The sequence below is a fragment of the Malurus melanocephalus genome, unplaced genomic scaffold, assembly GCF_030028575.1.
Source record: "Malurus melanocephalus ecotype Western Australia unplaced genomic scaffold, MMel_1.1 scaffold_167, whole genome shotgun sequence".
Taxonomy (NCBI): domain Eukaryota; kingdom Metazoa; phylum Chordata; class Aves; order Passeriformes; family Maluridae; genus Malurus; species Malurus melanocephalus.
In genome coordinates, this window is record NW_026623399.1 from 310886 (window position 1) to 329057 (window position 18172).

Here is an 18172-nt window from a genome sequence, read left to right on the forward strand (position 1 = left end):
TTTTTCTTCCCTGAATAATTATTTCTTTAGGGTCAAAACACAGAACACAAACAGTTGTGATACATGAATCCCAAAGTAAGTTGATCTTGTATAAGCAACTTTGATTTAAACATTTGTGTGTGTGTAAGTTTGCATACAATCAAACATGTGCAAACTGTAATGCATATGTAATTAGCAGAGGCTCTTACTGGCACTTGAGATGCAATGTTCTTCATACCTTGAGTTTGCTGAATTGTAGTGAAAAAAATAATGTTAGGGTGAACAAAAAAAAGGGGAATTTAATCAGTTCAGCATCTGAACACATCTGTATRTATTATGACTCTAACAATGTGATCAGTGTGGCTTCACATGAGGTTTTCCAGTTTTGTTCTGAGATTATTCTTGGGCAGTCAGATGCCTGTTTGTGCAGCAGGTTGCCTGTGCTCCTGATGCTCAGTGGTACAAGTCTGAAATTGCCCTAAATACCATGGAAATGTTTTCTTCTTGGAGGTGCTGCAGTGGTTCTTAAGAAGGTCACTTTGGCCATGCCTCTGGCAACAGWAAATGTGTGGTAGTCATGGTCTTGATGGATAAAACACCATCCAGAGTGCAAGATTTCTTTCACAGTCATTTTTAGAAGCTGTCATTGAGATAAAAACACACCCTTTGAGTTCACGCCTCAATAATTGGATGCAGATTTAATTTGATGTGGTGTTTTATTCCTTCTTGGGAAGGAGTCCATGTCGGGCGTGACTCACCCTGGCAGGATTCAGTGGCCAAGCATATTGGAATGAAGGCTGAAGACCTCACTGTTGCCATGCCTTATTTTTCCCAAGAGCTGAGAATTTTGGTTAATCCTCCTAAAGCCTAATAAAATGTACGTATTAGAAACAGACCTGTTGTAAAGCTATTGCATGGATGAGCTTCCAGAATATCACTAACCTGCATACATGTAGGAGGAAATGTTTGGAAATGCTTAAAACTCAGAGTAGATAATTAGCTAGAGCASTGTTGGTGTGACTTAGCTCCATTTCTAGACCAGCTCTTAGGAAAAATACYCCTTTTCCTCTTYTTTCCAATCATATTGGTTTTKRGGGAAGGAAAAAAAAAAGCTAACCYCAGAGTTGTATGTTAATAACCTTATTGTGGAGTATGTGACTATATCAATCTTGATTTTTCTTTTATTGGTATTTATTTACCAGGTGACAGGTTTGTAAATAAAACTGAAATAAAGTCCCTGTTGCATTGTGAAAATAAGATGGTTTTATAAGTGTCTTGCCTAAAACATATAATTAAAGTGACTTCTCAGAAGCACCATAATTTCCATTATTTTAAAATAAAACTCTTAATTGAAGTACAGCTCCACATTTTGTGGTTCTCAGAATTATATTTCCTACATATCTTTCTGATTTAATATTTACTTTACATGCAAATATGCCAGAAAACAAAAATTCAACAAGTAGTTGAACATATTGCATCTTTTATATTCTTTTCAACATTTACACAAGGAATATGCTGTGTGATGACTTTGCAAAATAAGGAATCCATCAGGATCCTGTGAAATTCTGTTTTTTGTGATTTCCCAGTTGAAAGTTTCCCCTGGCTGGCTGCWGGATTGCAGTTTAATATAGCAAATTTCTGAGTACAACTTTGTGTTTGGTCTGAGTTAAAGTTCTCCAAATAAACAATAACGTCAGCTTGTTGACTTCACAAGAATAATTTCTTGTCCCTATCTTGCTTTAAGAAAACTTTAATGAGAAATATGCTCTTGTTGTTGTTAAGTCAGTTTTCTTCTTGTTGTGATTTAAATGTAAAGGCAAGATTTATGGAAATGACTGCAGGGTGGTGCTGGCCTAATTAGTCATTATTTCTGGCAAGGCATAAAAAATTGGTTGTTCTTGTGCCTAAAACTAATAGTGTACTTTGTATTTAATCTGCAGGTCTTTTGTAAAACAAATGGTTGTGCTAAAAACTGCAAAATACACAGATTTAAAGTTCTTTTGCTATTATTTTGCATGCTGTTTTGGCATGTGATTTAAATTTTTCATCGATAGTTAAATTTACTATTATGTATATTTGAAATGTATGTATCCTTTAAAAACCAGTAATAGCAGTTACTGAGCTGGAATTTGCAGTAGAAATTTTRGAATTGAATATGGCTTTTCTACCAGTGCCTATTCAAGGATTAAACACAAAGCACTGCAGTGCTTTATAAAAGTACTAATACCTATTACAAGGTTTTTTTTTTTTTTGGGGGGGGGGAGAGTTTTAGGATTATCCCTGTGATATGTTCACCGTTGGGCTGAGGGGTGTCTCTTTTAGGGCTTTCTTTTTGTAGGCCCTGTTGAGATGAATTGCCAGTAATTGGTATTTCACCCAGAAGCGACCCAGGTGACTTAGGAATTCCACCACCTTCAGCATGTGGAATGTCTGTCCTAATCAGGCTTAAGAGAGGGGGGCATTAACACAGTAATAATTGAAACCTGCCTTCTAAAGGAAAATATTCAGCAGGGCATGTGACACAAATGCTGCTCTGTGCCTTTGCCCTCTCCTTGTCCAGCCACAACTCTTGGACATCCTTAGTGACCACGGGATGTTGCTGAAGCACAAAGCTGCTCTGCACGTTCCTCTCCATGAATCCATTTTGTGATTAAACTTTTAAAAGTCACAGYCCCCAACATGCAACTGCAGTTTCATGGTAGCTCTGATGTTATTTTACTATTCACGCTGTGAATTTCATTCTATAGTAAAATGAATATTATATTGGCCTTTTAAGTTGGTTGTCAGTGGAGAATAGGGAAGCTACACTTAGAGCATCTGTATGCAATCTTGGCGACAAGTAGGACCCTCTGGAAAGCTGTTACTGTTGGGGCAGAACTAATCATTCCATGTGAAATTATATAAGGAGAATTAGCTCTGACTCTACCTCATTTCCTTTCATACCGCTGTGAAAATAAGCTTAGGAACGTCAAACCTTCCCTCCTTATTTCTCTAAGTACTTTTGTTAAATACTTCTTTTTATTAAGGCTTATTTATTGTAGGTGCTAGAAGGGAAAATATAACTGTCTGTATTTCTAGTTACTAATGGGATGTGCATCCTTGCACCATTTGGCAGTTGTGATTTCCTTCCCAGGACTGGATTCCTGGGATCAGTTGCCGTTGCCTTCTCTGTACTTTGACTTTATTTCCCTGGCGGATCCTTCCGAGTACTCCACATTTAAGGTAGCATGCTTCATGTGAGAGAAAATTGTCAATCACAGCCTGCCTTGGCTATTTAGGAAAGAGAGATATCAAAAGCCTGCTTGGAGCTCTAAGGAGCAGTCAGGTCACCTGCTGAGTTGCCTGGCAGGAGCCTAAACTCGTGCAGCCTTTAAGTTTAGGAAAGAAAACTCAGATCTCTGGAGGTCATAGCTCTGTGCTGAGGCCCGGTACTGTATGTGAGAGTGCGTAGTTCAGTGTCAGAGAGGGATGTACAGGCCATTCCTGACATGTTCTTCTTACCAGGTCTTAAAAACAATCAGGGGAGATTTGTGTAACCCTTCCATAACCTAATCCCTTGTTCAACCATCCCTAGAGGTAGCATATTTCCTCTAATACTATTCTAATTTTTTTCTTAACCCGTTAAGCTTCTTGGGTTGTTGGKYTTTTTTYYTTTYCYTTTTTTCCCTGCTGTGGATATTGCRGTAGTGATGCATGATTYTTGTAGCTGCTGTTAACCTGTTTTGAAGCCTGACTCCTCTTTCTTTACCTATTTTTTTTTTTGTACTCACCAAGTCTGTTTAACCCTCCCAGATTGCTTATGTTTTCTTCTGAGCTCTTSTTTCCTGCATCTATATTGAGACCTGAACATAGTCTACAACCTTAGTTTCAGTGATGAACAGAATAAATCTTACCATCTTTGCATATGATACTTCTATATCATCATTATTATTATAAATAAGAGTTATGTTTCAATTTTGGCATTCAGTTCAGTATTAAAAGTCCAGTTTCAGTTCTGGTGTTAATCTCTAAGTCCCACTTTTTTCAGTTCTAACTCTTCCTTCCCAGAATGCTTGCAGCCCTTCCTGAGTAACTACCAAATTTTGCCACTATATTGTTCATCATGCAAGTAATAAATGAAAACATTAAATAATCCTGCACTGAAAATGCCAAGAGGGAGAAGCTTATTATATTCAGAGTCCTGCAATCTGTACCTTGTTGCAGACCCAACCTTTAGAGCTGGAGTCATGGAATAGTTGTGTTGTGCTCTGATTCCCTCGTTGTCTTTGGGCCATTGCTGGTTTTGGTTCTTTCTGTTTGTGCCTGTCTTGCCCTGGGGAGCCCGAAACTGGACAAATTAAATCTGACATCTTGTAGCTATAGGTTTTTAGGGAGGAGATTTTTAATGAGTTAAAAGAAAAAAGCTTGGGGAATGTTTACGTGGATCTGCTCTCTTGGCTTGGTGGTGACTCAGTTTCTCTGAGTGGTGTGTAAAAATTGTCTTTAATGATATGTCTGTATCTGGCCCACAAGTGGTCATTCTTTATGGCTGCTAGATCAACACTTTAAAAAAAAAAACTTTGGTCAATCAGATCTAAATATTTGAAGTGTTATTTTGTGAAACATGTAGACAAGGGAGCAGGGGAAGAAATGCTCTGTACATCAAAGCCTTTTCTTTCAGGCTACTTGCTTGGAGCATAATCTGCACATGTTTTTCTTTTATGCTGGTGTTTCACTATACCTGATGTGATCAGAAACCATTTTTTATCCTCTGCACTGCCATTTCTAAAACCAAAGCAACTCAGAGATGCTGACAGAGTTGGGAAGTCACAAGGACTAGGGCTTACAGTTAAGGCAGATGTGATTGCAACATCTGTGCCTAGGAAAGCTGCAGTCTGATCTGCCTTCTGTCTTCAGGATTTCTGGGATTCCAGAAGCAGAAGTGGTGCAGATAAGACATGTCCTCTGAGGTTTTGAAAAGCTTCTGCTCRGATTGTAAAGCTCTTCCTTATTAGGCCCACAGGAAACACATCTCCTCTAGCGCAGCCAAATTGGTATCATTGTTAAATACTTCTCCTCGGGCTCTCTGGTGGTAACTCTGCTCCGTGGTGGGGTTATTTGGGATGAAGAGCCTCTGTGTATTGACTAGCTGAGTATATTACTGGCATGTAACTGTGTGTGGTAATTTCTGACTTGGAAGCTGTGKTGTGATCCAAAGAACAGTTTATAGAGGGTTTTCCACCTTTTTCCTTAAATKGGACTCTGTAGGCCTAAAATTTGGGACTTCTAACTTGAAATCTCCATTAGAACATAATCTAGTAAATAGGAAGAAAAGCCCCAAAGCCTTGGCATCAGACAAACAAAAATTCATTTTCTTTAATGACTYTCCTTTTTGCCAASTGTGTTCTTGGAAAATGRGTCTTTACTCTTGGTTTGTTCTCARTGCARCAACTGTGTTGGTTTCTGGRTGGCATAAAAATGTGCATATTCTTCTCTGGCTTATGAAGGAAGCCCTGCCCTTTCCCCTCATCTCTGAGCAGCAGTTGTGGCACTGCTTCCTGACCTCAGGGCTGTTCTCCTTACGCTGGGGCTCCCTGCTCATCGTGCTTCTCCTCTGCTGTTGTGTCCTACTCTAAAGGCTATGCCAGGTGAGATGTGCTTGCTGTTCTTTCCCCTTTCAGGTGAGCTCTCTGGCCYGATGTGCAGCTGGTGGGGAGAGAGAAGCTGGTGGGAGGCCCTGCTCTGTTCCATCTGTACCTTGGAAAGGACTTCACTTAACGCAGCGCACAGCAGGCAAAGCAGGTATGGTCTGTGGGAGATCAACAGCAAACATTTCAGAAAAGCAAAGATACACTGCTCTAAGTTCATTAATATGTTCTGCAGGAGAAAACCAGTAAGTGAAACATTAAAAAAGTAACTGGAAGAAACATTAAGACAATGTCCACATGACCAAAGTAGGTGGTTTGCATAATTTCTTTCATGCATGGTTTTGATGTTGTTGTCATCATAACAATACATGACAAATGAATATGCTTTTCTCTCAGTGGTGTTTAAAATTTGATTACCTGAATATTGATGATGTTCAGTCCTTAGAAATATTTGAAGAGTTTTGTTCTTTCACATAGAGTAATTTTGGAAGTTGAGCAGTATACTTCACTGCAGACTATCCTAAAATAAATTCCTAATAGTCTGGATGTATTAATATTAATTTTCAAAGTTTACATTGTTGAATGTTAGCTATTAAATTCTGTTCAAGATGTAAACTCTATTCTSTTTTCTAGCATTAATTATGCAAGTTTGAAAGTCTCAGTTTCATTTTAAGGTAGGCCTTTTTATTTGTACATAGCTGTTGAAATAAATTACCAGTACAAGAAAACATTCGACTAAAACGAGGGATGCCTGGAGTTGGCTCTGCTAACTGAGACAATTTAATTCATCCATCATCAGGGATGATGTTTCTTAGCAACACAAAGTATTTTCACCCGGGGCGCTTTCACAAACTTTCACATTTTTCTTCAAATACAGCCTTGGTAGTGTTTTATATGACCTGAAGTTCGTCCATCTGTCCTGAAGCTYCCAATACTTTGCCATTCTCTCTAGTGATCAAATGATCCGATATATGGGTTTTTTTTTTTTCGGCTTAATAATACACAAGTTGACTAGAGGATCATTTCGCATGTCAGATTTTCCAAAGGGTTCTGGGAAATTATTTGTTGCTCTGTATAGCAAAGCTACAAGTTATTGAAAATGTGTTACAGTTTCATAATAAAACAGATCTGAAAATTATTGGCTGGAGAGCCAACTAAATGCTTTCTGATAGCCATAGCCTCCAGGGGGATACTTGGATCATTTGTAATAAAGGGATATCTTTGATATCTTTTGGTGAATTGACTAGTATTCTGTTTAGATCATTATTTATGAAAAAACTGGCTTGGTATGCAGTGTAACATTATCAAATTGTTTGGGTGTAAGAATTGCCTTAATGTGTGGCCAGAATTTTCCATGTTTATTCTTTTCATGTGCTGCATGAAATCAGAAGCTGTTGATCCATTAAGATTATCTTTACTTCTTGCTTTCCATTTTTTTAACATGTGGGGATGATTTGATCAGTGTAATTACAACCTGGACTTGCTGGGGAGACTTGGCTTGCTCAAGAAACCCCTTCAGGTATGTAACAGGTGTTATTCAGTATGGAGAGCACACATCTTCCAAGTGCAATGTGTTATTTTGCTTTGGGAAATAATATATCTTGATTTTTTGGTAAACTGCTCTGAAAGCTTCTGTTCTCTGAAGAAGTGAAAAAGTCTTTGCGTCTGTCTTGCTTTGAGAAATTTTCGTGTTCTTTGTCAGCAGTGCATGATTATAAGTGTTTGGAAAATGTTGTGATGAGGTAATTATTACTCAGCTTATTTCACAAAGAAGTGTACAGAAACCCTTTTAAATTGTGGGAAAAGAAATTACAGAAACATTGGTTTGGTTCTTCCTTCCTCATAGACAGAAAAATATGTTGCAGCTCATGTCATCCTMGCTTTAATTTGCTTAGTTTTCATGTAAGCCGATAAAGTCTTTGTGCACACTTTATATGCAAAAAAATGGGACATTTAATTGCATGTCCAAGCTGGGATCTCTTGTTTAAGATGATCTTTATTGCAGTGTAGGTGTTTCATACCCTGATATTGGTGTCCAGCATCTTGCAAGATCTTGTTCCCTGTAGTCTTCTGAAGAATTAGAAAAAAAAAGAAGTTGGAAGCTTTTTGTGTTACGCTGCAGCAAACAGTATCTGAAGAAAGGAGAGAGAAAATCTTTGCTAGCCAGGTGTTTGTCTCAAGTCTTTGAAAAAGCAGCAGTCATTTGTGTCTGATGTTGCCTCACCTGTAAGTTAGAACTGTGGCACCTTGCAGAAAGATCAGGGCTCTSTCTGCTCCTGCTCGGCTTTGTTGCATGTGGTGACAGACTATCTTCATTTCTATCTTTCACTTTAGCATCCTGGGGTCATCTGGGAAGCTCCCGAATCAGTTGTAGGCTCTCTTTGCCCTTTCAGGTTTCTGTTTAGAAAACTTCTTATAATTGTGGTGGCCACAGTCTGATATCAGGGATGTTTCCTGCARGCTGGTGTTTGTTCTGCAGTAAAAGAATGGTCACATAATTGTACACCTGCATTTGCATCTTGGTGTGGAGTGAGAAAAGACTGACTTGAAGGCTGGTAGTGTGTGTTTTAGAAAGTCAGATTTAGAAGATTAAGTATTGAAATCACTTCATAATTAAGACTTTGCTTTTCCAACTGTAAACTCAGTGTCTGAATGTACAAAACTAACAAACTGCCACAGGCAAGTAAGCACAACCTGTTTCATATGAAACCAAGCCTCCCAAGTACTCTCCAGAAATTAGTCTAAGTTTAATTTTGAGGAAAGCTTTGCTTGCAGTAGAGAAATAAAGATTTACATGGGATTGACAAGCGAAGGACAGATGTCTTCTGTGAACTATTGGAAGCTGTGCTGGTGATATGCCAGTTTAGGGTGGAAAGAGGAGAAAGGGCTTCTAACAATTGGAATTAAGTTCCTGTCTTGCAAACGTTTTTAACTAGCCGAAGAGTTACTCAGGATAGGTAAATAGTAACAGTGTTACCTGAGTGCTGTGCTAAAGCTGTATTAATTGCTAATGTTACTTTTAAACTGTAGCTTTTCCTGCCTTAGTGTAGCAGCCCTTCTGGTCCTTCTCTTATCCCTGTTCTTTCTCAACCGGGGATTTGCCCTGTATTCTATGCAGCTTCCTATGGTTAGCTATGAGGACATGAAGAATTGATAAAAATTGTTTTTTGAAGGTAGTGAAAGGTCTGGAGTCAGTCTGATAAATAGAGGGGGATAACATGTAACGAGAAACACACAGTAGTGTCAAAACTGTTGTAAATTTTCAAAAAYTACTTTTCATCTTCATCCAACCATGACTCAAATAAAGAACATTCCCTTTATGGCCTGCAGCACAATACAAGTTGTACTTTGCTAGCCTTTGGTTAAAGCAATGAACATATTATTTGAATTTTAAGAAAGAGATTTGAAAACATACTATATTTAGGGCTTAGTCTTGAAGTTATAAGAATAACTAGTGGTTCTTGCTGTTGTTGCATCTTTCAGTGTTYATGTGCAAGGAATGATGTGATCAGAGTTGTCACTGGGAACATTTAGTTTTTCACGCAAAGTATTTTTGGGCAGCTTTTATTTGTAGGAATATGCGATGGAATATAAAAGAATGAGCCTAAGAAATTATCATTTATGTTAGAAAGTCGCAAATTATAATTGTTTGGCTGCTGTTTCTGCAGTTACTCTCTGGAAAAAGGTGAGTGTAAATCAGGTGAGWGCAAAACAGGTTAAGGTACTCCTCAAAGTGGGTGTTTGACCTTGGAATTCTCGTCATTTAGTGCAGTTGTCTTTTCAGATGCTTGGAAATTCTATTATTTTATTCTAATTTGAGTCCGGACACACTTAGCAATGAGAAGTCAGTTGTTCTGTTACATGTTGTATTTGCCTCTAACTCATATGAGAGTTTGCATAAAAGCAAATGATATGATTTCAGTCAGCCTCTTTAGTACATGAAACTATTGTGCTGTCAATAAAAATAGTTTCTCTATTTTTTTGAGCTTTAATTCCAGCTAAGGAGTAGCACATGAAAGTGTTTGGGCATCTTTAGCTGCTCTATTTTATGTCTCCATTTTGGATGTGCATACYTCCATGGCCCTGATTCATTGGAATATCTGGGAATATGCTCTTCCAAGGTCATCCAAGACCTGGATGTGGGAAAGGTTGAACCTCAAGTGACAGTGATGTTATTTTGACATAGTAGTGGTTTTATAAWGGAGGAGGACTTAGTTCTGCTGAATTATCTGTTGTACCTCTGTGATATGGCATGAAAGCCAGTCTGACTGGCCATAAGTGTTTTATGGGATATCAGCCCTTAACTAGTTCTTGGCCTCCTGGCCAAAGKTGTCTCTTTCTTTTCCAAGCATTTAATTGCATAAAAATTCAGGGAATCAATTTTTTAAAATTTTCAGTTTGCTAGGCTGAGCCTTGAATCCCAACCTCCTTACCCCCCTTCTAACCACTTTTCCACACAGACTTCTATAAAACATCATATTTTTTCCCCACCTCTGCTTTCATCAGGTATTTATCTCATTACTGTGATGCTGGTGTCTACTAACTCCAAATCTTTATCTTGAAACTCCTTATGCTCTCTATTTGGAGAGTTGGCAGGTGTTATGTCCCATTCGAAGGAAGCAATTGCATTCTTAAAACAGCATCATTTTGAAAACAAGCTAATGGTGTGTCTGTGTACACATATAGGTATCAGAGAATGGTTTGAAAAGGACCCTAAAGATCATACGTATAAAGTATAGAACATCTTGAAATAGGTACAACCAAATTCCAGTTATACAAACAAAAATTGAGCATCAAAATAGTTGCGTATTCAGTGTTAATGATCTGTATTTCCTATGAAAGGCTGACCTTTTTGGGACCTTTTGTTCAGAAGTAAAGAACAGGCTGATCTGTTTCTCCCACAGTTGGAAGGGCAATTGGAAATTTGGTTGATCTTATTTTTTTCAGCATAACTATCACAGGCAATGATGRGGCAGGTTGCTGAGATTGCAGAGGACTGCTCAGCCCCAGGCATCTTCCACTATGTGCGAAGACAGATTCTAGTTAATGCAGAAAAAAAAAAAAAGTGCCTAACTTCAGACCAAACATTGATTCAGATTGGGAAAAAAAGTGATTTTTCCCAGTGTCTTAAAATGGATGCATGGGGCATATATATGATGGTTCAAATAAATCAAGGCAAATGAGCATTACATTCCATATTCATCATTGTGATGATCAGTTGAATTACTTAGCATTGTAAACTGGTAGGGATTGGCCAGTATTGTATTTAACTGTAAAGAAATTATTAGAAAAGTATATTCTGAATTTTATTTAATTGGYTATGGTGGTCTAAAGCTCTATGACTTGGACTTTGAGGCAGAGAGGTAAATTGTCAAGAATCTGCACATTCTACATGGGGTGTGTGGGTATTTTTACATTCAGTGACCTAGTGACTCAGGTATAAAGCAAACATTTTACTTAAGTAGAATCTATTCAAGATGCTATTTTTAGGCCAATAAAAGCTACTTAAAGTATCCTATGTTAAATATKTAAATGCTTTGCTGTGACCAAATGAATTTTGTCTGTGCAATTGTGTAATTTCAGCTTAAGTCACTTTTCAGCTTCCAGCCTCTTAACTGTTCTTTAATCTATGGAGTCAAAGAATTAAATGTGTCCAGCTTTATTAAGCTTTCGGTTCATTTCATTGTGATCAGCGTGATGATTTACAGCTTGTGTTTTGTGATGTGGGCCATTATTATTTTTTGTGGGCCAGCTCTCTTCCCTTTGCCTGTTCACTCCTGAGTGGGTGAAAAGGTCCAGGAGTATATGGAGAAAAAGTATGGGCTGTGGTGTGATACAAGTGTGCAGTCTTATATCATTTTGCTATCTGGACAATGATTTTGCTTGGAATTATGACCTTAATGTAATTCCTGTTGTGAGAGGAGCTGCAGACATTTCAGGGTTGCAAATGAAGTTCTTCACTTGAGGCTGATGTTAGGATACACAGTTAAATGCATCTCATTCCCTTTTATTGTCCTTTATGCTTAAGTAGACCTAGGAAGGCCTAGTAAGTGTGTTATTAGGAATTAGTGTTTATTTCTTTATGTGTTAAATTAGACCAGTCACTAGTTCTTGAATTCTCATGCATCTTACACAGCCATTCCTGCTGTTTGTCATCCTCAGCTCCCCCGTGTTTGCATTACTGTGGGCTCTGTGGCATTTGCTTTAGCATCAGTAAAAAACTCCATCAGAACTTCTTAGTGTTGATGGTCTCTAATAACTTGGAATTTTTTTTTTTTTGCACRTGATTGTGATTTTTGAGGCGRRGGGAAAAGTCCATGTGTTYTCATTGTTAGTGCAAACTGCAGATGGGAACCTCAAAGAAGATCACCGAGGGGCATCTTCTCTAGGTTGTCCACAATGTATTTGGTCAAGAAAAGAAACAGTTTAAGGAATGTGACGTGTGGTTCTTGATGCAGAAAAAAAGCTTCTGTAAGCCTAATACATTGGAAAACATTTGTTCAAGAGCAAGTCTCCCTACGCAAAATTTGCCCCTGTAGTATTATTGAGGTCAGTATCCACGTAGGTTCTCATCCATACTCAGTGTGGTGCCTGAGGTCAGCTTTGGCTTGTAAATTCAACTTTAAGGAATGTTTTGTCTGGTCCTGTTAAAAAAAAAAAAAAAAAACATCTCTGTAAGCTGTTTGTTTAGAAACTTATTTACTCCTACTCTTCATGGACTTGTCTTCAATTTCTGCTTGAAAAATAACAGCTTTAAATGAAACATTGTGTCCTTCTTCACAAGGTTTGTGGAAATAATGCTTATGTGTATACATGCACTTGTATACAATTGCATGGGGGTTTTGGCATTAATTTGAAGGTTAATTCTTTAGGTTCTGGATGTTTTATAGACTTTTCACACACAGGTTTACTAAAGAAAAAATGTGRATGTTGTGAGAATAATGGCTGTGTTGTAAGTTGATGAGTGCTTGGGTCTGTGATTCAGGGAGGCATTATCACAATGCTGTTTCATAAAAATCAARTAAACTCTGTGACTGATCAAGTGGGTAAGTTCACATGTCCCTGTAGTTCTCTGAACATCCTGGCTTGACTTGTTGCTACCAGAAAGGTGTCTGCACTTCATCATGTGTTGGCACATTCCCTGAGACTCAGCATTCCTCTTCTGTATTATTTCYTGATAGTTCTTTCATTAATCCTTCAAAAGTGCTGGACTGCTTAATRGAGTCAGAATAAAAATAATGCATTTTCAGAAAGTCTTCCAGTGCGTTCTGTTTGCTTTCTGTGTCTCACTTAAGTGTTAATCAATTAAGTGATTCTGATTCTAGTCACTCCCCAGGTTAGATCTGAGAGATACGGGATGGATAAATGTACTCTGTAAATTAGGTGTGAAACGGTTGGGGAAATGCACAAGCTGGTGCTCTGCAGAGCCAAGGCAGGTCTGGCTGGGCTTTATTTTAGCTTGTGTGTGGGCAGGCTGGCAAGGTTTGTGCTGAACTGRAGAGAAGTCGATGTCCTGGGAAGAAATTGCTCCTGTAGGAAAATGCTCAGGTGTTCATTTTCTACCTGTTCATTACTGGAGTTCTATCACCTAGGCTGTTCTGTTCTTCTGATTTTTTTTTTACACTTCTAAAATTCAGAGTTGATAGCAGTGAGTCACAGGCCATCAGGTGCAGCAGTTTTGCCTRTAAACAGAAGCAGAGTATTTTAACAAAAAATTGTTGCCAACTCTCTTTAAGGATTATGCCTAAAACATAAAGCTTAGCTAATGATATTACATAGTGAACAAAGGTGTGTGGTTCTTGGGTATCATGTTATTTTAARATTAGGTTTGTTATAGATATATGATAGGCAGATGATGCAACACAGAGGGACTCTTCTCTGGAAGTGAATGTCTGCTGATGATGTCCAGTATGATTGCTGATGGGGGACTGACCTGGATGTAATTAATTGGTTATTGATAGAAATCCATTTATGTGCTATGTGAACAATGGAAAAAGATCAGAAGTAAAGGTGCAGCTGCCTCCACTTTCCTGGTTAAGCATCTTCCAGTCCTGAAAACCAAGTCTTASCAGATGGCAGATGCCAAGGATGGAGACCTGGGCCTGCTGTAGTTTTACTKAAGATCTTTCCCCAAATTTCTTTTGCCCACTCTGAAATGATTTCACTGAATGTGTCTTACCCCTAGCATTCACATATTCAGCAACCTGCAAGTTCTGCTCAAGCTGTGAATTTTAGAGGGTGCCTAATGTTCTGTTTGAAGGTGAGGTTCCTGTTACATTTTTTCTTTAAATTTTATGAGCGTTTTATATAATGATGTTCTTGTCATGCTTTTGGCCATGAATCAGCACAGCATTTCTGTGCAGGCTTTAATTGAAGCGTGGAGTTGTCTTGCTGTGCAAATGTTGAAGTCAGTGAGACTATTAATTAAAATTAAGTATCTGCATAAGTGCTTTTTCTAAAAATAAGTTTCTTCATAACAGCTTTGGGCCATATTTGGGRAGGAGGGGGTTGTTTTTTCAAACTTTGGAAATAGGTATATAATTCTCTCCAAACTGTGTGATAAAATGTAGCAGCAATACCAGAGGGCAGAATGTTCATGGGAAGAAGTGTGAGCTTTCTGCCTTGTCAGATGTCACCTAAGCTGCTATTTATTGATTTTTAAACAGAATAAAACTGTTATGGCTTTTGTGTTGCATGGGGAGTGATGGAAAAYGTTAGAAGTTGCTGCTTAAGCTGCCCCTGTAGTGGGAGCACACAAGTGACAGGAATCAGTCACTTTTTCATCTTCTTTACYGAGTGCCTGGTTACAACTCAGTTTTTCTTCTGTCAGTTACTTAAAGTTGGATCTTCTCTGAGTGAGACTCCTTAGCTACTTGTGTCATTTATGTTTTCTAGCTGTAGTTGAAGCCATTAAAAATATTGCCCGTGAATACTGAGCTGTGATTTTTCCCATATGTATTAGACAATTTACAATACAATTTTACTGTACAATTTATCTTATAAAATTCTCTGATTTATTAATTCTCATGGTACCTTGGCAAAATAGCATCCTTTTATCTCCTCAGTCTGGCTCTTTACCAGACTCACTTTATCATGCCAGCCTGTTACCTTTTTTCTGATTTCTTTTGAAATAGACTCCTTACAAGTGCCAGCATTYCCCACCTGCAGCAAACCAATAAATTAATAGTGGAGGGAAGAGATCACTGAAAATATGGATACGAAGAATGAACACCAAACTGCCTGTGCTATCAAGCTTCTCATGGCGCCTTTCTGTTTCTTTTAACACTGATGTTCAAAATCTCTGACCCATCTTTTTTGCATGTGTGTAGTGTGTATAAAGCACTGGCCACAGAGTGAAGTAGGAAATGATGAGGGATCTTAATGCATGTGATGCCAGGCAGGATGAAATCTTGTTTGCCGGAGGTCACACTGAGATCTGCTGCAGGAGGGGAGTGCAGGTATTTTCTGACCATGAGATGATTCTTCTGAGGTGTTTCAGCACAATGTGTGTTGATACCCTCAAGCTGCTGGTTTCTTAGTGCTGAAGTTCTCAGTCTTTATCATTTATTGTTTATTCTGTGATTAGAAGCAGAAGCTGAGAATCCCATTTGTACATGAATAGTGATTTTTCCTCAACATCACATGGTGGTTCCTAAAAGTGAAACTCTGTAGGTTCCTATTTAAGGTCATTAATTAATATTCTTGATGTGGTTGCATTTGTTTAGTGCCACTGCTAAAAGTTTCTGTGAAGCACTGTCACATGAACACAAAGCAAAATTTACATTGTTTGGGGAAAAATACCAAATGTTGCCATCTTTACTATGAGCACATCAGTTGCTCTTTATTGCTTTTTAAATTTGATTTTGTTGTAGTGTGGTGAGCTTTTCAATAAACATAGTGGTTTCATTTATATAACACTAGAATTATTGTTAATGCCCAGTTTCATACTGCGAATTACGTATGTAATATTGTCCAGGGGGATCCTGTATCACAGAATTTGCATAGTTATAGTGCTGGTGACATCGTATCTCATACAAAGAACCCAGGGACCTGATACAATATCAGTAAAACTGTCTCATAGGTATGATTCAAGCAGTTTTATTAGCAACATATGGGGTATGAAGGAGCCACAGAGGGTAGTTTTGAGTGTAAGGGTGCTGGCCTATCTTTTTCAGCCTGTAATTATATCAGTCCTCTTCTATGGCATTATTTGTTGCTGCTCTGGGATTGCTGAAAAATAACTACTAATATGATGACACAAAGGATCAGAATAAATTATAATTGTTGACTTTACAAGAAATTCATTGGCAAAAAGGCTTACTGTCCTAAGCTCGGATGTCATTTCTGGTGCAGCTTCAGGGCTAAGCCACTGCACTAAATAATATATTTTTCAAAGTGTTAGGGTTTTCTGGCAATCTTATCCTGCTGTCTTGGATGCTTTTGTGATCTGACAGATACAAGGAAGAAACTTTTTGGCTGCATTTTGGTTTTTAATCTTAAGCTAAAGGAGTGTATTTTGTTTAATTGATGGTGGGATATTGAACTCTTGTTCCCCAAATGGAACATATTCTAATTAATCATCTTGAAATAAARAGTTCATAATTTAAATTATGACATTAAAAACTTGCGAAAATATAATTAGAGAATTATAGAAGTACTCTGTTTAGTTGTGCTTCTCAAAATCATGAAATACAGAAAAATAACTTCTACRTGTTGTAAAAATGATGAAAGTTTGGGGGTTTAATGTTGCTGCCAGTTGGCTGAACTGAAGAGCCATAGTGTATAGTAGCTATTAAAGAACATTTCTATTTGACTACCTTGCAGATTATTTTTAAAAATCCATGTGTTTTAAAAACTGGGGTGAGCAATGTCTCTTTGCATAAGAGCCTGTGTAGRGAATTGGGACTATTACTTGGGGTCTGCTCAGAGTTACTTCTGAATTCTTTTTTTACACATTGGGGTTCAGCATGGAAAAACTGTCTAGGACCCCTGTGTTGTTTCACTGTTGTGGAAATATCTTTTCATCTGCTTTTCTCTATTCGGTTTCCATTGCTTCAGTGTTGATCATAGTGTGGTTGCAATAATGTAATAAATAATTTTATCTGGAAGGGATCTTTAGAATGGTTCATCCATTGTTTTCAGGTAGGATGAAACTTTTCTGAATCATTCCTGACTTAATTATACATTTAAAAATATAGTGAAAAAAAATCTGATTTGTAATTTGCTAAGCTACTTTCTTAGGGTTCAAGCTCTCTGCTGGAACTTCATTGTTTTAGTGAGCTTTTCTGACTTCCAGAAACTTTTGAAGATAATTGCAGGTGATTGAGGAGCTATTTTAACTTGTTCCTGTAGTATCCAAGAGTAGAAGATCTCAGACTTTGCCAGTTTGTATTTGTTTTGAAAAATATCCTCACATYTTATTTCTTCTTTATCTGTTTGGAAGCTTGGAGTGCAAACTCTCTCACAAATATGCTGCTGTCGACAATCTCAAGTTCTTCTGTGAAAATGGAAGTAAAATTATATTAAGTGTTGTAATTTTGAGAAATAAGCAGAAACATGTAGTCGAACTTGTGACTGAGAAGTGGACAGATGTCAACTTGTAGGTGCATAAACATCACAATCTTTAGATCTTTGTGTCTAATGCAGTTGGTCCCCTGGCTCCAGCACAACCAGCTACAGGGTGAAATGGTCATTTTYAGTGTGCCTCAAAGTCAGCTTGCTCTTTATCCATCACTAAGGATAAACTTGTACAGTTTTAATGCAGTTTTTTTTTCCTTTTAATGTAATTTTGCTTTTTTTCATACTTTTTCTCCTTTCCCATATCATTTTTTGTTTGGAGTAGAAAGTTCACACCCACTTTGCTAAAGATGGTAAAGGAGTGATTTCTGAAATTAACTATTAAATAAAAAAAGTTATGTAAACATATCTGGACATCACATCRTAGGGACTTCAGAGCTGTCTCAGGAGCCTCTAGAGCCACTCATGTTAATTGTTGCATATCTTGTAAATGTGTTTATTTCAAAGTACTGGAAGCCTTCCAAGAAATTTTTGTATTTAAAAGGGCAAAAAGGATGTCACAGTGGATTTAGCCCAGGACAAAATAAAGTAAAGGTTAACTTGGGCTTCCATCAGTGAAAGCTTTAAAGCTAAAAAAAAAATTAAAAATATGCTGGTCACTATGGTTTTGTGATAGAAGGATTTGTGAGATGAAGCTGATTTTTTTTTTTTAAGTAGGATTGCGTGTCTGGCCCATATTGCTATATTTAACTAATTTCTTTTGAAGCATTAAATCTTTGCAATGTAGTGTTTTAATATTAAAACCTAGGTTATATGTTATTTGCTGAGACAGAAAAGATTAAAAATGTCTTGTTGCTTAAAGTGTAACTTTTAATGACATGCGAAGGTCCTACATCTTGTGGTTTTCCAGTGTGTTCATGGCCCACTTAATCAGCAATTTCTTTGGTGATCTAATTTTTGCTGCTTTGGTTTTCAGATGATTCAAAGAATGCTGGAGAAATACCTCTGCAGTTAGTCACATAGTTCAGTCATCAAAATACAGTAAAACT

The 18172-nt window shown here is 37.6% G+C and overlaps 1 protein-coding gene across 6 annotated transcripts in view; it reads left to right on the plus strand.

Annotated features, from left to right (window-relative positions):
- The first annotated feature begins 5693 nt into the window (after nt 1–5693).
- Nucleotides 5694–18172, plus strand: part of GTDC1 (glycosyltransferase like domain containing 1) — a 161187-nt gene continuing 148708 nt past the window's right edge. For all 6 annotated transcript variants that reach the window (XM_057372235.1, XM_057372234.1, XM_057372239.1 and 3 more), the window contains exon 1: nt 5694–5760. The gene's annotated coding sequence lies outside the window, so the exon portion shown is untranslated. The remainder of the gene's footprint in view (nt 5761–18172) is intronic.